This window comes from Neophocaena asiaeorientalis, unplaced genomic scaffold (genome assembly GCF_003031525.2).
Source record: "Neophocaena asiaeorientalis asiaeorientalis breed wild unplaced genomic scaffold, Neophocaena_asiaeorientalis_V1.1 scaffold437, whole genome shotgun sequence".
NCBI lineage: Eukaryota > Metazoa > Chordata > Mammalia > Artiodactyla > Phocoenidae > Neophocaena > Neophocaena asiaeorientalis.
In genome coordinates this window covers 4,353,659-4,374,175 of record NW_020173375.1, presented here as the reverse complement: position 1 = coordinate 4,374,175, position 20,517 = coordinate 4,353,659, and the positions used below count along the sequence as shown (strand labels likewise).

General features: G+C 42.3%; 1 protein-coding gene across 1 annotated transcript in view; it reads left to right on the top strand.

Annotated features, from left to right (window-relative positions):
- The first annotated feature begins 202 nt into the window (after positions 1 to 202).
- Positions 203 to 20,517, top strand: part of TMEM108 (transmembrane protein 108) — a 360,574-nt gene continuing 340,259 nt past the window's right edge. Inside the window, exons 1-2 of the mRNA XM_024746253.1 lie at positions 203 to 256; positions 6,826 to 6,940. The gene's annotated coding sequence lies outside the window, so the exon portion shown is untranslated. The remainder of the gene's footprint in view (positions 257 to 6,825; positions 6,941 to 20,517) is intronic.

Sequence of the window (20,517 nt, the reverse complement as noted above, 5' to 3'; positions counted from 1 at the left end):
CCCCCAGAGACATCGGAGAGGGTGCTGCCGAGGGCAATTTGGTGATTGGCTGGCACTACCACGTGACCGGGGCTGGTCCTCCCGTGCTACTGGATTGGCTCTCGCGGACGCTGACGGACAGGGCTGGGGCGGGCCAAAGCTGGGTCTGAGAGGCGCGCGCGGGGGCGCGAAGGCGCGAGAACGCGAGTGCGCGTGCGCAAGCGGCGGGGCATTTTTTTCCCGAGCCGTCGGAGGGAGCCGGAGCGCTTCTCCCGAGGTAAGAACAGCCGCGGGGCGGCCTCCCTGCCCTTCCGCTGCCGGGTGCGGGCGAGCGGGGAGAGAGGAGGTCTGGGGTTAGCTCGCCCGGGGAGCCTCGCTTGGGAGAGGATGCAGACCCGGGCTCAGCCATCATCCTCGGTGCCTCGGTTTCCCTTTTTCTGCCCTCTAATGCATCTGCCCATCCTCCTCACCGCGGTGACGGGTCCGCCTGAGGGGAGTTGCCCACCTGGCAGCCTCGCCTCAGCCTTTGTTTCCCGCCTGGGGGGATGCTGGTATCGACCCCCTCCCCAGGTAAAGGGTGAAAGGTGGTGGGGCAGGGGCCGGGGAGAAGATGTCTTTAATGCAGTGGGACCTGTCACATGTGAAAACGAAGAAAAAAATGTGGTGTCTCTTTGGCCAAGCCGCGGGACTCGAAGTAATCCGGCGGCGGCGAGCAAAGCCGAATTCCTGGCGCAGCCGTGCGGGCGGTGGTGGGGGCAAGGACCGGTGGGCCAGCCCAGGTGCACCGGTGCAAGGCTTCTCCGGACCTGCCCGCCAGCGCTCAGTCCCCGAGCTGCACCGAAATTGAACGCTTTCAGCCTGCTGAAGGAATCCAGAGATCCGTAAGGAGACGGAAAATGATGATTTTAAAAGCAGTTGGGCACTGGCGGAGCAGGTCTAAATGAGAGGCTATCATAAGAAATTACAGCGAAACTGATGACTGGTAATTGTGAGGAGGGAGATGCCTGCAGTGAACTGCAGACCAGACCATCACACTGATATTCTCTCCAAGAAAACCTTTTTCTGAGGGGCGGGGTGGGGAGGGGAGGCCGTTTATCTCTGTAAACTGGTTATCTCTGTAAACTGAGGTTTTTCTGGGCTGCCGAAGCAAGTAATGACTTATTTCCAGCATGTTAATGGGCTGTAGGGAGAAGGGAAGGCAGGATCTGAATTACACCCATTTAGATCTCCTTAATTCTTTGAAAAGTGCATGTTTAAAGAAGACCATTGGATGCCAAACCTGCTTCTGCATGGGGGGTGGGGGGGAATGTCTCCTTTAAGTCATACTTTAAAAAGGGAGGCATCCCCTGCCTCTTTCCTTCTGCATTTCCCCAGACCTGCAATAGCAAGGGCAAAAAGTCCCTTCAGTTTTCCACTGGTTAATTTGTTAGATATACCTGGTAGTCTGCTCGGTAAGAAATGGTTCAACTAACTGTTATTAGGAAGATTTTACTGTATTCTGGAGTTTCACTGTAATTCATTTAGAACTTACTCTGGTAGGAAATGGACAGCAATCTCTCCGGTTCCTGGTAGCTACTGCTTCAAAGGCTTTTTATTACTCTTACCTTCCCCATACAAAGTTTTGTGTTTTTTTAGGAAACAATGTGATTTTTTTCAAGCATCTAAGGCACACCCCATGCCTGTGAAATGCCTACACTTGCTAAGCAACCAATTTACTTGGCAAGTTCAAGCTAACTGAAGAGGGAACACTTAAATTTGTTAGGGGGAATCAGAATTAACATCAACTGTAACAAATCAACTTTTGATGGTTCTCTGGGGTGAGCGAAAGTAAAAGAGAAGGTGCTGCAAAGCTTATTGGGAATATAACAAATTACTCTCATAAAGTAAAATATAGATTGTCACCTGACAGCTTGGAATAGTAAGAATAATTTTAAAATTTGTCAGTGATTTGTTTTTAGCTGGTATGCAGTGGGGAGAGGAAGGAATTCTGAGGCTGGGGTAGGTGGTATAGTTTGAAAAGGTATATGCTTATGTTTAGAGAGAAATATGTCACTTTTGTTATATAAATACACAGAGGGCATGCAGTGTTTGTCTTTAGCCTGTGGAAGGGAGGCAGGGGTTTTGGAAAGGTTGAGAAACACTTATTAGGTTACACAAGGGAAAACGGAAAGATTGGCAGGCTTAGTTCATCTTTAGGAAGCAAGGTACCTCGGTGACCTACAGGACAAGGTTTATTTTCTGAGTCGATAAGAGCCCACTAGTGTAGCTTTCAAAGCAACAACAAAATCATTTCCTTTCTGTTGTTTCTGTCCCCTGGGTCAGGGAGGGGGGGGATGGAAAGTGAATGAGAGAGATTAGAGTCTGACCTGCATGCCTAAGCAGTAGCGTCCTTTGAGCAGGATCTGTGTCACATTGTGTAAATCTAAGAGCCTTCACGTTGAGAGAGGTCTGAGCACCTTCCCTGGGACACTTGCTGTAAGATAGAGCGGGATAACATTGCCACAGGTGGGGGCACGGGTGAGATCATCTGATACAGAAGCATGTGGGGGAAAGGAGAGCTAGGAAGTGTTTAATTCAGTGAGGCTTAGCCTTGAGGAGCCTTGAGGAGGCATTTCTAGGCAGAGCCGCCTCACTATTGGCCAGACTGGCTGGGCTTTTTGTGACTTACAGAAGACCTGCCCTTCACGATGGGGGCTCCTGTGGAGTTCCGTGTCTCAGATTGTAAGCATCAGTTATGCTTGTAATGTGCTCTAGAAAAGAAAGGCTCACAAAGACACAAATCTAGGCTACCATTCTTTCAGATCCTTGGCAAGTCACCCACTGGCTTCCAGAAAACAAGTTGTGCCCTCCCTACCAATAGATGGCACTGCTGTCTCTGGGAATTCCTGGAAGAGATGAAATATAGAGCTGGCAAACCAGCGGTGTGTAGCCTCCAGTATAGATTTTGAAAGGCTGTATCGGTTCTCAAAGAAAATATATATAAAAAAAAAAGTTCTGAAAGCCAGAAATGTTGCTCTAAGGTAGGGATGGTGACTGTGGGGGTTGAGAATGGTGCCATTACTCTGCTGGTTGTGTGTGGGAGGTGGAGAGTGACAATGAAGCCTCATAGCACAGGTTTTGAAAGTACTTGGCATACATGTTGGCTAATTGAGAATTAGGTTGAAATCATGATTCAATCAAAATTCCCAACAACTTAATAGTTTCTACTTCTTTGCTTATAAAACTAGTCTCTACATGTGGGCGGGACTATGGAAATACACGTGTAACTTTTAAACCTGATCAGTATCCAATAATTACATGCTCTGAAGATAGTGGTGAGGGTATTAGTTAAAATAATGCTCGTAGTTACTATACTTCAGCGCTGTCCACAAAGGTAGGTCAAAGTTATTCTGAATCCTAAAACTTAAAAATTCCTAACAAGTATTTTAAGATTTTAAGATTGTATTAACACTTCAAATCTTGAACTCTGGTTTCATTGACCTTATTAGCCAGGGTTCGTTCATCTATTCCCCTATTTTGAAATACCTTTTTTGTTTTTGTTGTTGTTTTTCATTTTTTGTAATTGACTGTTCTTTGAGATGGATTTTGTAGCCATGATATTTGAGGGAGGTAGTACTGTTGCTAGTGAGGTTGCTGTGCGTACGAGCTTTGACCCTACTGGAGGCATAGAGCACTGCTGCTGGAAGTCATTACCCCAGTCACCTGCTTCCTCGTGCCATCCCCATTCTATGGCTCAGCTTATTTGAAGTTTATTTCTGTCTCTCTTCAAGTGAACTCATGAGCTAGGTTCTACTACCAGTGCCAAATCCTAAAATCCTGCTGATGCTAGATGGCAGTAGTCACAACAGTCCAGTAGCACTGCCTCATCATGTGACCTCAGATACATTTATTTGCCTTTCAGAACCTCAGTTTTCTCACCTGGTCACTGGGATTGGTGAGATGTGGTGCATGTCTCTTAAAATCCCTTCTAAGTCTAAAATTCTATGGCCAGGTGAGTCTTATAAGGTATTTCTGAAGCCTCTGAAAAATTCTCATCTAGAAGGTATTTTCATGCAGTGAACCTAAGGGCAAAAAGAAATCTCACTAATATTTCTTCTCAGAGAAATGATTGTGCATTGTCTTAGAATCCTAATAATTCAGAGTTGTAAGAAACCTAGGGATGGTTTAGCTCAACCTTCTCATTTTATAGGCAAGGAATTTCACCTCAGAGCTGAGTGACTTGACCAAGCTAACAGAGCTAGTTAGAGAACTAGGACCCAAGCTTGGGCTCATGTCAGTCTTGCCTTTTCCAGTGCTGTGTTTCTTCACCTGCCATTAGTACACAGAAGATGCTGTGTCTACAGGGCTGGAGCCAAAAAAATTCTGAGTAATTCCTTAATGTAGGATTTTAAAGCTATAGCATGAATAGTGTTGTGTTTGGGCAGAAATTCAAGGTCAGGCTTCTTTTCGCACCTTATTCTTTTCTTCACTGACTGTTATTTAGCAACATTGTTACTATACATCCTTGTATTTTTAAAACTTTTCTGCATAACCTTTCCTGTAAGAAAAAGCTTTCATCACACTAGAAGAGTCATTCCCCCAATCAGATGTTTTTAAACTGGGTCCATGGACTCTCTGAGGGCTATGTGGAAAGAAGAGTGTTTCCATATAATTGGCTTCCTTTGTAATCTTATATATTCCTTTGTAATCTTATATATTTAACAGATTATTTAACAGATTATTTAACAGATTATTCTGAGAAGGAGCTCCTTAGGCTTCAACAGATTGTCAAAAGGAGGGGAGGGTCCATGGCACAAAAATAGGGTAAAAATTCTAGGGTCTAGAATAGGTTCAGGGAAATGGCCAGGATGTGAGAATTTTTGAGATGCTAGAGACACTATGGTGGAAGAGAGTTGAGGGTGGAGTACAGAAGTAAACCTATAGAAGTTCTTAAAACATTTTACCTTTATTAGAATGCTTGAAATTACTAAATGAAGATGCTGATAATAGCATTTTACCCATCTTAATGATGGATATGCAAGTATGGATTTCCATTTATCATTCCTTGCTCAATAAGTACGCCCTCCTAATTTCACCAAAACACTTTCAAATTTATATGGCTTTATTGGAAACATGCATACTAAGAGTCTGATTTGATTTGATTTCCAGGTAAGTCAATGCCTTTCTGACTTAGGACTTGGAGTTTGGACTCCTGTCTCTCACTGCTGAGGCCCTATGTTTTACTTTCTGCTGTTAACTCTTAGGACTCACCATGATCTCAGAGATGCAAAATAATTTAGGTGTCGGGGATAAAAAATCTTGAGGTTCCTTTATTTGTCCCCAGGGTTGACTACAGAAACCACTGCTCCTCCTCAGCTAATTATTTCCTTTCCCTTTTTTATATGCAACCTCAAATTCTCTTTTTCTAATTGTCCCCTAATAGTAGTGACTCAGTGTGTGTATATGGAAACTAAAAATTCTTGTTTTTCCAGAAGGTATACAGAAGTTAATTTGTGTTCAAGTCACATTTTGGACACATGAAATATAACTTTGATGGAAATCACTATGTTCTGAAGAACATTGGCTTGGAAATCTCAATGTCTGTCCTGTAACCCCCTCACTTACATTTGGTACGATGGTGACCCATGCTGGTCAATGCTACCTTCTGGTACCTTCTTAGATTTGGGCCAGGGTAGCATTTATTCTCACTTTAGGAGAAGAATAAAACTGCCTTTTCTTCTTCAGAAGGAAAAGAAGAATTGAATTTATGTAATAAGAGAAGAAAAAGTCAAATTTCTGGATTCTAATTCTAGCACACTAAGTTGTTCTGAGATTTTGGGGACATCGTTGACTTCTCTGAGTTTTTTACTTGTCTGGAAAATAAGAGGGGAGAGCAGTGACCACTTAAATTCTTTCCAGTTCCAAAATCCTGTGACTCTATGAAAGTTTACTTGGTACCCAGACTAAACATCCTGAAAATGCTGGCTAGTTGGGAATTCATATATAATCAAAGTCGGTACCAAGATAATAATTCTTTGTATCTGCAAATCACTTTGCGGTATACAAAAATATTCTCTAATTTAAAAAATCTCTTTTCTAGTTAAGGTGTGGTCAGAGAACAGCAGCATTGGTATCATCTGGGAGTTTGCAATTGGCATTTTATCAAGATGCCCAGGTGCCATGCATGTACATTAAAGTCTCAGAAGTGCTGTTTTGTCTCATTTTGAATCGCACGTTGACACACAGGTCAATGAGGGAAGCAGGGTATTTCACAGATGAGGAAACCATATCTCAGAGTTGTTAAGTAACTTTGTTAAGTAACTAAGTCAAGTTCACCGTGCTAGTGTCTCACCCAGAACTCCATACTCTAAAACTAACATTGTCTTCTTTGTTGGGCTGGAGTCAGGCTTGTATGAGACTGATTACTAGCTACCCAGAAACCCATGGGCTTAGGTGTGGCTGTGTAACTGAGTGCAAGCAGAAAAGGGTTGTGGTCCACTTCTAGGAAGAAAACAGAAAAAGAGAACGCCCATGGGAGTTCCTCTATGTTGTTTTACGCTCCTCGTAGGCTGGAATGGAAAGGACCCCTGGGGGATCTTGGAAGCTGTGTTTAAGGATGGCAGGACTTTTGTCAGCCTGGGTGCCTGGATCACTGATCAAGGAGGGCCCCTCTACTGTTTGCTTGTCCAGTATGTATATAGGGACCAGAAACAAAGTTTTACTGAACTAGAGGTAGTATATGTGTTTGGGTCTATGTGTTAAGTAAGTACTTAGCCTACACTAGCAAATTCGCTTGAGCAGTAGCTTGGGACTTGAAGTTACGGATCTTCTGGCCTAACGCATTCATTCATTTCTCATCTTTGGTAGCTGGTGATTGATCGGTTTTGGTCCACCATGCAGAAGTGAGTGGTGAAAGGCAGCAGAGCTGATGGGTCACAAGGATGTAAGTTCCTTTGAAGGCTCTCACACCCTCTACTCCAGGGTAAGTCAAAGGCATTGTTGCCATTGTTGCTCTGGTTTTACTTTTGTATTAACAGCCTCTTGGAGTCAGTGCAGTGGGGTGCCCTGTTTGTGAAAGGTTCCCAAAGCCTTTAGTGATTCAGCTCATAAACACCATTAAGATCAGCACTTACAAAGCTAAAACTATTGTCAGGTTGATGGGATGGAATCTCTGCATGAGAATATCTCAGCACAAGAATTTTTAGTGAGTTTGTGTAGGATTTGACTTATGTGGGTGGTGAGGGTGTTGCTGGGCCTTCCTGAGATACACTGTAGAGGAGGGAACTAGGCCCGAGTGCCGCTTTCCTGTAGCCATATCATATTGTTAGCTCTGCTGGCTCAAATTCCCCTCTCTCAGCATCCTCCCCCTCCATGGATTACTTTGCTTAACTTTTCCTGCATTAATCACTTTTCTTTTCAGGATGGGGGGCGGAAACAGCTTACCAGAGAGTTGATGATTCCCAGTTTGGTGGCTAATAGCAGTAGCAATGCACGTGGTTCTGCCCATTCCATTTTATTTTATCCAGTGTCACTGGAAGTCACATGTCCATTCACTCCTCATCTGTTTGCAGTCCCTAGTGCAACGGATGTAGGCACTGGGAGCATTATAACCAAAGCTGGCTTTGGATTTTCATTTGTCCTGAAGATTTTTGAGATCAAAAGGAGAAGTTCACTGCTCGGTGTGCCCTTCTCAGAGACCAGTGGAAATCTGGGAGGGAGGGGTGGAAAGGACATCCAATCCTTTCTGAACTCTCTGGCTTCTAGAGCTTAAACTAAAATCAGCCTCACTGAAGAGAAAATTATAGTTAATACAAATCTAAGCAGAGCTAAGGATGGTTAAGAAAGAGGGGGACGGGAAGTTATATAACAAAAATAAAAGTAATCAGCTGAAAAACTGGATGGAGGGTTGTTTTTAAGCATCTTTTTTCAATATTGTGGCGCCCTTGCTGATAACGTCCCTTTACCCAGGCTCAGACAGAGGGCACCCAGAAAGGCTGATGTCCTTCTGTGCCTCACATGGCTCAGTAATGAGTACAATTTACTGAACAAAATAGACAATTAGCAGCTGTAGACCTCTGGAGATTCCTATAAGCATACATCATTACTGCTCTGGAGTGATGCACATGCTTAGAGATAAGCAAAGCAGAGAAAAGGCAGCTGCAAAGCACATCAACAACTGAAGAGTCCAGGTGAGTGGCCAGACACAGACCCCAGCTCAGTGCCTGGGGGTCGCTAAGGAAAGGACCTGGTATTTGCTAAGCTTTCTCATTAGAGGAAAGGAGCCAGACTTTGCCAGCTTTCCTCAATTTCCTCTGTGGCTCCCATATATTTTCCATTTTAAAAGTAACTAAAATGTATAGCATGCCAGAAATAACACTGAACTGGCATGTTTCTTGTGTAAATGTTGTACAAGGATCAAATTACAGAGGGAGCCATTCTTTATTGACTAGGGCCCAAAGAAAGTAGTGCTGGGGATGCCAGAGGATCAGGGGTTCTCATCCTTGGCACCACTGACATGCTGAGCCTGGCGATTCTTTGTTGTGGGCTGTCCTGTGCATTGTAGCATGTTCAGCAGCATCCTTGGCCTCTACCCACTAGATGCCGGTAGTTCCCCCACTCCACCCCACCGCAATCCTGACGATCAAAAATGTCTCCAGACACTGCCAAATGTCCCCTGGGGGGGAAAACTGCCCCTGGTTGAGAACCACTGCTGGAGGCGTACAGTGACTTAATCTTGCTCTGAGTTTCTCTGGGACTGTATTTTAATCATTTAGCCTCATTTTGCTCCAGTTTCCCTACCTGTAAAATGGAGACAGCATTTATAACTCAGTAGCCTAAAGAAGGGATGTACATAGTTCTGTGTGATTACTTGGGAGCTCTATAAATGCTAAGAAATATCTGTCTCCCCAAATTTCCAAGACTCAAGGATCACTCTTAATCCTTGTGAAGGCAGTAGCTGAGGAGCAGGGGAGTTTGAAGGGTGAAGGGTTAGTGGTGTGGGAAATGATGAACAGTACTGGATTCTGATTTTACTTGAGAGCTTCATATTCAGCTCATTTCAACAATATACTCGTGAATAAAGGCTATTTTTTGGAAAGTTAAAAAATGGGAGAGTGGAGGAAGGAGAAGGAGGCTGTTCAGAAGAGCAGTTAAGGAAATTGCTTTTGACCGGGGGTTGTGGGGTTGTGGTAATCTCTTAATGCTAAAGTGACTCATGTATAATCAGATCAAAGGACATAAAGAAGTAACCCCCCCAAAGAAAAATATCCTCCCAAATGACTACTGATCCTAGAACAGATTTTGCAGGTAATACAACAAAGACCAGAGAATGTTTGGAGAAATCTGTTTTTATCCTAGAACTTCTACATTTATGTTTCTTCTCTCCTTTGGAATTATGGAAAAGGGTTTATCTTCAACCCATGCTCTTTGAATGATACATAAAATGTTTTAATATCACAGGTGTTCTGATAATCTTCTAGAACTCTGTTTTGGAATGGTGAAAAAGGCCATCACCCTGACTTAGGCCTGAAGCAATCACGTTATTTTACTAGAAAGCCTCAGTTTAACTCTAAGGAAGGGCAAGTGCAGGGATTAGATGTAAACTGTCCGGGCAGATTTGTGTTCAGCCTTGCTGTGTTTCTGGTCCCTGCAATTATTAGATACACTCACAAAATTTACAACAAACACTACCATATTGACACAGGCACAGTGCGGACAGAGAACATTGCCATCATCAGAGGGAATTCTGTTGGATAGCACTGCTTCAGTCTGTAAGAACCCTATTTGTCAGAAATGCACACTTGTAGTGACAGCATGTGCGCTTGTTATAGCAAGACCTCACCTCATTTAAAACAGGATTGCATTTTGGACTTTTCCATCCTTGGGCACTTTTCAATCTGTGAATGGCTCTTGCTGAACTTTTTACCTTGCTGCAGCATCTGTCTGTTACAGAAAGTGCCATGGGCCTGTCTCTCTGACATAACTGAGCGCACTGCCTCAGAAATATTTGTGCTTTAATCCAAGGCTGCTGAGCTGTCTCTTTCCATCTGGTCTCTCCATGCCCTGATCCTTGGTGGTGAAGCTAGTTTGTGCAGGATGTCTCTTCTGATACTGCCTAGAGCATAACAAAGAGTCTGGGAAAGGTGGCGAGAGAGTTTTCACCTTCCCTTCTTCCAAGCTCCAGTGTGGCTCAAAAAAGTGTTTCATAAGAAGGTATTAATTCACAAATTTAATCTCTCAAGTTTAATCTCTGAGGAGTTATCCCCTAAAGAATTAGTCTCTAGATTTTCCAACAGACATATTATAGTACAAATTTAGTAATTAAGCCCTTTAGCAACATGGAAGAATTTTCAGGTGATATATTATCTATTACTAGCACCAACATTAGTTGCTCAGAAACTACCATAATTAGAACAAAGGAAAAGATGTGGAAATAAAGACACACATTTTAAAAGATGTAATTTAAATCTGAGCCCAAGACTGTTTTGCGTGGTAGCAGGACTGAGAACAAGGAGTTGTGTGCTGTGAGTAGTGTTCCTGGAGGGCGAGGTGAAGGAGGTGGCGGGGGCGAGGTGATCCCCAGACAGTCTTCACTCGAGTGCCTCACTTCTGATGGTGCGGTGCTGGTCCTCTTACTGCCCTCCTCTTTTCACTTTGCCTTTCTTTCCTGCTTTGGTCTGCTTGGAATGTTGGAGGGGGCTCGGTGTTTCTCAAGGGAGGTGCTGTTAACATTTTGATACAGTGATTCATCATCGTGTGGAACTTTGCTGTCCATTATAGGACATTTAGCATCCCTGGTTACTAAATACCTGTATTACTCTAACCAAGTCACTGAGTCAACCAGCATGGCCCCTCACATTTCCAAATACTGCCTGTGATTGAGAATCACTCGTTGCTAGAGAGTTGAGTGGGGTCTTTTGTTAGGAGGGAGGAGTAATTACAGTTGCAGAAGGTGCAGTGCTCCGAGGGGCTGGCTCATTAATTTCTGATATGATCTGACCTTTTCCCAGTGCTGGAACTGCTTTGGGAGCCAATCTTATTTTTTAGAGACCAGAAGAATCAGGTTTTGCCAGTGGAAAACTTGGTCCCTGAACCTTGAAATCAACCAGGAAGTCACAGGGGGGATTCTGTCAGTGCCACAGAGGATGGAGAGACTACTAAGGCTCCCATAGGATGCTGGGTTTTTATTCTAGACTTACTGTGGCTGAACCTTCTAGATCTACTGAAAGTAAATGGTGGTCTACATGTGGCAGGGATCGACTGGAGAAAAAATGCAGCAAGGGCAATTTAAAGACAATCCAGGGGAAAGGGGCTTTGCCAGCCATTTCTTTTCTTCTCTGTGATTACAAAAACTGGCAAAGTAGCCCTAAATTTGTGAGGTTATGTGTAGACTGTCAGATGGGAGATCTGAGATTGTTTTATAGTTAGTAAAGAGAAAAGGAACACTTTCAGACATCTTGCTGTGGGGCCCCTATAAATGTCTTTGATTACAAGAACAGAAACTCATTCAAGTTGCCTTAAGAAGTGGAAGGCTTAAGTAAGGATGCATGAGAAAATAAAACAAATGTCAGGCATGTGGCAAGTTGGGAGGAATCCCAGAGGCCTTTCAGGATGAGAAAGAGCCGTAGTCTGGCCAGACCTCATGGAGACAGGACCTCACTCAGGACCAGGAAGATTGTCCCCAGATCTGTTGCAACTCCAGCATGTATCTGCACTAACAGTACTTGATCAGTCCACATTCTATTTCTCAGCCATTAACATGGCTCAGCATTTCCGTTTTGGCTTCTCTGCTCATGTCTTCCTGTCGCCACAACCTAACTGATGGTCTGTGTACGGACCAAGAAGGAAAGGAATATGATAATTCTGTAGTAACTATCATCCCTCTGGTCAAAGCTCTTCTACCAGGCAGTCTTAGGGGTCTACAGTCTCTTGGTCCACACAGCTGTGGCCTAGGTCTTCTTGCCTCAACAAGGACTGTGGTTTCTCTGGAAGGGAGCAATGGTGGAGTAGACTGATAGAACATGAGACCTCTCTGGTATAAGGACCCTGAATTCTTAACTCTTGGAATCAATATAAACAGTGATTGTGGGTCATGTGTATAGTAAAGAATTGGAAGATTACTTTCAAAGCCTACACGTTCAGTAGCAATTGTGAAAAAGCCTGTATCCCTTTTTTTTTTTTTTTTTTTTTTTTTTTTTTGAGGGGACTGACTGCATCCCAGTGCAGAATGGTAGGGAAATTGCTGGGCTAGATGGTTGGTCTGTTTCCTTTTTTTTTTTTTTTTTTTTTTTTTTTTTTTTGAGGAGACTGACTGCATCCCAGTGCAGAATGGTAGGGAAATTGCTGGGCTAGATGGTTGGGAAATGAGGAGTTGTATTTTCCATATGGATATCTTATTTTTTGCATCTGTCAAATGTGATTCTCTCAACCACCCATGTATCCCACAGGAATAATGGCTAGGTGGCTGTCTAAATGTTGAAAGACGTTTTGACGTCTCTGACAAGTGTTTTTCAATAGCTGGGTTTGTAAGATTCCAGTTCTGACAAAGGAAAATAACTTGGCTTATTACTCCAAAGATAAATTCCATATAGATGTTGTCATTTTGGGGATTACCGCCTTACAAAGCAGACTTTAAAATGTTTTGTGTTGTAGTGTGTTTTGTTCATTTACCCCTAATCTTTGAGAGTTGAACCAGTGATTGAATATGACTTTACAAGGGAGTGCATTCTCATATTGCAGAAGGCTCTGTCCCTATTTATGATTCTGTGACAGGGTAAGAATGATGGTTCCAGCTCCATGGGCCTGCACAGCTGTGAAGGTTATGCCCTGTGGTAGCACAAACAGTGAGCACATTGGCTCACTGAATCCACCGAAGGCTCTTACTCTTCTCAAGTAGCTGCAGCACGGTGGTGCCACATACAGAGAGTCAGTATTTCCTTAGATGCAGCTTCTTTTGAAAGAGGCAGAAGAGAAGTGCAGTGGGGCTTCTGCAACTGCTGGTTGAGGAAAGAATGTACTCTGTTATTGAAGGATGATCGGGATCAGCTTTCTCACCCAGCTGCTGCCTACTAAGGGGAAAGGAACAGAGATGAATCTTTTGCTTCAGTTTCTCTTCTTACTCTGTGAAGATCCCTATCCCCTCTATTGAATTTTTTTAATGAGAAGGGAAAAATAGAGCATTGTATCAAATTAGTTTTAACGTATATATTCATGTTTCTTCTGAGCAGGAAGATTTGTATACAGATAACCACATATTTCCAGATTAAAATCTTCAGTTTTAATTTTAAACAAGTGCTAACCTTACTTTATCTTTAGTTTATACTGTAAGTCAAATTTGTGCATATCTAATTTATTTTTTACAAAAATAAAACAACATTATGTTTTTTCTCATAGAATCAGGAATTAATTTGCAGCCCCTGCATGAAGATTCTGTAGCAACAGTAAAGGCATCTGCTCTCTCTAGGGTGTAAAAAGATTCTGAAAGATGGCTGAGAGCCCCAGATCCTGAATTCTGGGATTTTGTCTTGCTGTAGTCCACTCCCTGTGAGGTTGTTGGGGGATAAATGTGCTCGGGAGGCAAGGAGTGAGGACACAGATGCTTGAGGGGCGGGCTGAAACCTCCAGCTTTAGTGAACTGTCCTGTCCTTCCCATGAGCCACAGGAAGAGGTGATAGATCCTACTCAGGCTTTTTCCCTCCTGAGCCCATCATTGAATCTTGACCTTCAACCTTCCAAGAAACAAAGCTGTGGCTAGAGTATTGGGTTGGCCAAAAGGTTCGTTTGGTTTTTTCTGCAAGATGGCTCTAGTGGCATTTAGTTGTCTTCAACGTCACTGAAACAGTTTTGTTAGATTGTATTGTGACAGCTGTCATATCAGTGTGCATTTAAAAAAAAAACATCAAAATTGGTGAATATTTGTGTAGCCATTTTAATACTGAAGTTGGAAGAAAAAAGCAACATTTTCAGCATATTATGCTTTATTTCAAGAAAGGTAGAAACAAAACTGAAATGCAGAAAAGGATTTGTGCAGTGTATGGAGAAGGTGCTGTGACTGATCGAACATGTCAAAAGTAGTTTGCAAAGTTTCGTGCTGGAGATTTCTCGCTGGACATTGCTCCATGGTCAGGTAGACCAGTTGAAGTTGATAGCGATCAAATCGAGACATTCATTGAGAACAATCAACCTTATACCATGCTGGAGATCGCCGACATACTCAAAATATCCAAGTCAAGCATGGATAATCATTTGCACCAGCTTTATTATGTTCACCGCTTTGATGTTTAGGTTCCACATAAGTGAAAAAAACCTTCTTGACCGTATTTCAGCATGCAATTCTCTACTTAAACTTAACAAAAGTGTTCCGTTTTTAAAACAAATTGTGATTGGCAATGAAAAAGTAGATACGGTCAATAATGTGGAACGAAGAGATCATGGGGCAAACGAAATGAACCACCACCAACCACACCAAAGGCCTGTCTTCATCCAAAGAAGGTGATGTTGTGTATATGGTGGGATTGGAAGGGAGTCCTCTATTATGAGCTCCTTCCGGAAAAACCAAGCAATTAATTCCAGCAAGTACTGCTCCCAATTAGACCAACTGAAAGCGGCACTCGACGAAAAGCGTCCAGACTTAGTCAACAGAAAACACATAATCTTCCATCAGGATAACACAAGACTGTGTGTTTCTTTAATGACCAGGCAAAAACTGTTACAGCTTGGCTGGGAAGTTCTGATTCATCCGCTGTATTCACCAGACATTGCACATTTGGATGTCCATTTACTTCGGTCTTTACAAAATTCTCTTAATGGAAAAACTTTCAATTCCCTGGAAGACTATAAAAGGCACCTGGAACAGTTCTTTGCTCAAAAAGATAAAAAGTTTCGGGAAGATGGAATTATGAAGTTGCCTGAAAAATGACAGAAGGCAGTGGAACAAAAAGGTGAATATGTTGTTCAATAAAGTTCTTGGTGAAAATGAAAAATGTGTCTTTTATTTGTACTTAAAAACCAAAGGAACCTTTTGGCCAACCCAATAATATCTTCAAACATGACTTCTTATCAGCATGTCCCCCTTAAAAGAAGTTTCCTGCATGAGGAAGAGGCAGACCAGGTGCATGCTTCCCTCAGCTGTCAAAAGCTATCCCCTTTCGGGCTTCCCTGGTGGCGCAGTGGTTGAGAGTCCACCTGCCGATGCAGGGAACGCAGGTTCAGGAGGATCCCACATACTGTGGAGTGGCTGGGCCCGTGAGCCATGGCCGCTGAGCCTGCTGTCCCCTTTCTATTGGAAAGAACACTTATTAGATCACCTCTGAAATTCTTAATTATTGGCATTAGTAAAATATTTGCCAAACATTAAATAGTAGGACATTAGTAGTAACCCCCAATTAGTGTCTTTTATTTTGAGAGCCCCAAATCCCATGTCAGTATGGTGGTACTGAACTTTAACTTCTTGTTCCTTCTGGTGTTTCTCTAAATGCCTTTCCATCTTTTCCCTCCTCTCACTAACCCTGTTACCTGGTGTAGATCCTTTGGTCTCTTTGCTCCCTTTCTTACATCTTTTTTGATTTTCAAAGTTCTGTGATTCCCAGCAGCCTGCAGGACAGTGTGCTTCTTAACTAGACATAAAGGCAGTCCACAGTCTGACTCCAACTTACTTTCTGACTTTGTACTCTTTCTATGCACACACTGCTCCTTACTCAGACTGGTCTTTGGTCCCATTGTCTACTCTCAGCATAGAATGCCCTTTCTTTTCAGTGGCCATTTGGTTTGGTAGCATTGAAAGACCTTTAACCTGTTAGCCAGATCTGCATTTCCATCTGGTCTCTATCAGATTTTAGAAAGGTGACTTTGGACAAAACATTTAATATCTCTCAGCCTCAATTTTCTTATTTGTAGAATGGGATTCATAATAACGCCCTTATAGGCTGCTTGTGAGCATGGTACCTGGGTTACCCCCTTGCCCATGTCCTCTTTTCTTCCTGCCCAGCACAGAGCTCTGTGTGTAAGCTCATCATGTGTGCTTGCTGATGAAGTTACTGAACATCAGAATTGCCCAGCTGATCTGAATCACATTTCTTGATTAGCCATCCTCTGCCTGTCACTGCCACACCTTCTCTAACCACATGTTTCTTAGATAAGACGCCAGCCCCACAACTCTATCAGTAAGTACCTAAAGATATACTCTCCTAGAGTATGGAGAAAGGGGACTCTTGTACACTGTTGGTGGGAATGTAAATTGGTGCAGCCACTATGTAAAACAGCATGGAGGCTCCTTAAACTAAAAATAGAGTTACCATATGATCCAGCAATCTTACTCCTGGGCATATATCCAGAAAAGATGAAAACTCTAATTCAAAAGATACATGCACCTCAATGTTCATAGCAGCACTATTTACAATAGCCAAGGCACGGAAGCAGTCTAAAAGTCCATCGACAAATGAATGGATAAAGAAGATGCAGTATATATGTACAATGGAATATTACTCAGCCATGAAAAAGAATGAAATAATGCCATTTGCAGCAACGTGGATGGACCTAGAGATTGTCATACTGAGTGAAGTAAGTCAGAAAAGACAAATATCATACGATATCACTTATATGTGGAATCTAAAAAAATGATACAAATGAACCAATTTACAAAACAGAAATAGACTCACAGACATAGAAAACAAACTTATGGTTACCAAAGAGAAAATGGGGAGGGAGGAGGGATAAATTAGGAGGTTGGGATTAACATACACACTACAATATATGAAATAGATAAACAACAAGGATTTACTGTGTAGCACAGGGAACTATGTTCAATATCTTGTAATAACCTATAATGGAGAATAATCTAAAAAATAATATATATGTATGAATAACTGAATCATTTTGCTGAACACCTGAAACATTGTAAATCAACTATATGTCAATAAAAATAAATAAATAAAAATGAAAAAAAAAGATCGAATGAACTTGGTTCTTTGGGAAAAAAAGAAGATACTGTCCTCCTTCTACCTGTGATGGTGAAAATTATCCTGGACCCTCATAATCTCCTGGTGTATCTGCCCACATCAGAAATTGAAGGCAGTTTCAGGGTCACTCCATATAATATAATGCTGAGCACTGATTCATTGTCTTCGCAGTTGTTTCCTCTCACGTATAGTGAGATTTATCATGAAGATCAAATGCTATGATTACAACTGTCATCATAAGGTATACCTCTTTAAAACAAACTTTTCCAGTGCCCAACCAACAGGCTTTTTATTCCAAACATCATTTAATAAAATGCAACATGACATTAACAGGATTGCTTGTACAAACCCTTGGAGTTCATTTAAGCAGACTGTCTCATACGGATTCTCAGTTATAGCACGTTTGACATGAATAAACCTGCCAGTGTTCTCAAACAATGGTGTTGCTGTCTGCCCTTCTCACTGTAGAGCTGAAAGCATATCTGTGTTTCTTTTGTTCACTCTATTTAAATTATGGTTTTACACCTCTTGCTCAAATGATTTTAAGCCATATGTTAGGCTTATAAATTGTAGTTTTTAAAACCTAACTCCTTCTGGCCCTTCTCACTCTTTCTTCCTCTTTTTTCTCCATTTTCCTTATTGTTTCATGCATAAAATAAGGCTTTAAAATTTTTTACTACTCAAGGTGAGAATAAATATTGCTTTTCTGGTTTTTTTTTTTTTTTTAGTTTTTAGCATGGGGCTGCAATTTCATATATATGTGTGGGTCTCATTGCATTAATTTTGTCTCTTGCTTGTTTTTTAAAAATTTTGTATTGGAGTATAGTTGATTTACAATGTGTTAGTTTCAGGTATACAACAGAGTGATTCAGTTATACATATACATATCCATTCTTTTCAGATTCTTTTCCCATATAGGTTATTGCAGAATATTGAGTAGAGTTTCCTGTGCTATACAGTAGGTCCTTGTTAGTTATCAATTTTATATATAGTAGTGTGTATATGTTAATCCCAATCTCCTAATTTATCACTCCCCCCCACATTTCCCTTTTGGTAACCATAAATTTGATTTTGAGATCTGTGAGCCTGTTTCTATTTTGTAAATAAGTTCATTGGTATCATTTTTTTTTAGATTCCACATATAAGTGATATCATATGATATTTGCCTTTCTCTGTCTGACTGACTTCACTTAGTATGGTAATCTCCAGGTCCATCCATGTTGCTGCAAATGGCATTTTTTCATTCTTTTTAATGGCTGTGTAATATTCCATTGTATATATGTACCACATCTTCTTTATCCATTCCTCTGTTGATGGACATTTAGGTTGCTTCCATGTCTTGGCTATTGTAAACAGCTCTGCAATGAACATTGGGGTGCCTGTATCCTTTTGAACCATGTTTTTCTCCAGATATATGCCCAGGGGTGGGACTGTTGGGTCATATGTTAGCTCTAGTTTTAGTTTCTTAAGGAACCTCCATGCTGTTCTCCATAGTGGCTGTACCAATTTATATTCCCAACCAGTGTAGGAGGGTTCCCTTTTCTCCACACCCTCTCCAGCATTTATTGTTTGTAGATATTTTGATGATGGCCATTCTGACCAGTGTGAGGTGATACCTCATTGCAATTTTGATGTGCATTTCTCTAATAATTAGTAATGTTGAGCATCTTTTCATGTACTTTTTGGCCATCTGTCTGTCTCCTTTGGAGAAATGTCTAGGTCTTCTGCCCATTTTTCCGTTAGGTTGTTTGTTTTTTTGATATTAAGCTACATGAGCCATATGAGAGGAAATATTTGCTTGAGTTTATTGATGAGAGGCATAAGTACAACTGCGTGGGTTTTTCTGTGGAAAAAAAAAATTCCAGAAAGCAAAACTTGAATTTGCTGCACACTGACAACTATTTACATAGCATTTACATTGTATTTACAACTTACATAGCATTTACATTGTATTAGGTAATACAGAGGTATTAGGTAATCTAGAGATTACTTAAAGTATACGAGAGGATGTGCATAGGTTATATGCAAACACTGTTATTTTATACAAGGGACTGGAGGGTCTGTGACTTTTGGTATCCCCTCAGATACCTAGGGACAACTGAATTGTTCTTTCCAGATCCTTTTTTTTGGAGAAGAGTTATGATAGAGTTTTTTTGTTTGTTTGGGGTTTTTCTGGGCTAGAAATCAGAAAGATTATCTAGTGTAACTTCTTTTTTTTTTTTTTTTTTTTTGCGGTATGCGGGCTTCTCACTGCTGTGGCCTCTCCCACTGCAGAGCACAGGCTCCAGACGTGTAGGCTCAGCGGCCACGGCCCACGGGCCCAGCTGCTCCGCGGCACGCAGGATCCCCCTGGACCGGGGCACAAACCCGCGTCCCCTGCATCGGCAGGCGGACTCTCAACCACTGCACCACCAGGGAAGCCCTAGTGTAACTTCTTTGAATGGAGAGATTTTATAGGCAGGCAACAGGAGCCTCCCAACCACTTCTCTCCATGAGCACTGATGGAGGGAGTGCCTGTGTGTGAGTGTGTTTTAGGGTGGAAAAAAAGGGAGGGTGCTAACAATAAACTGGGACACTGGGTTGCACAAAGTTGCTTGTTAATCCTTTCGAAGGGGAGACACCAGAGCTCAGCCATGTATCCTTCCTCACAGAGTTATTCTTAGTTGGAGGAGGCAAGAAATATACAGCCTCTGATCAAGTTGGATTTTTTTAAAACTGTTGATTTTGTGTTTTTTATATTACGGGCACCAGGATGAGGACAGCAACGGGAAGGAGAGGTACAGCAGCTGATATGTAGTCACTTTGTGACTTGTGTTAGGTGGGGTATCCTACTCCTTCTTCAATTTTAAATAACCCTCTCAATTTCCTGCCCTGTGGGCTGAGAACTTTCCTCCTGCTGGAAGCTCTCCCCTGTTCCCTCAGAATTTAGGAAGAAGAGAAGATGGGGTCAGACCTGCCTCAGAACGATTGATAGCCCCTCTGTGGGTTTGTTCCTGAGGAAGGAAAAAGAACTTGCATCTTACTTTACTTCACGTCACACCCTGCTTGGCCCTCAAATCGCTGCTCTCAGATGTGCTCTCTCTGCCACATCCTGTCTGTCTGGGGTTCCCTCCCTCTCTTTTAAAAGTTTTGCTGCTGGGCAGGCCACTAAATGTTGTGGCTAATCCCTTGTGCCTACAATCCTTCTTCCCAGGGTGAAAAAGATGGGAGAGGGATGCTCCTGAGGGGTGAGAGGCCCAACAAGAAGAGACCCAGAAGTGCCAAGGGAAAGCCCTATTTCCCAGTTCAGCGCCAGGCCTCCCTGCTTACCTGCTTCTTTGGGCATCACAGTTTAAGGCCACATTTTTGAGCTAGCAGACTTTGTTACTTATTGGAATTTTTTTCCCCTCAATTACATATTTGTCTCCACAGTTAGATACTGAGTCTCCACGGGCGTGGACCCTGCCATGAACTTCTCTTGCATTCTTTGCATGGCCTACACTGTAGGAGGCACATGGCAGGGCCTCAGAATATGGGGGTTTCATTGCATTAATAGTTTGTAGCCTATCTTACTCATTCCCTTACCTTCACTTAATTACCATTTTTATCTGTTTCTTCAATGACC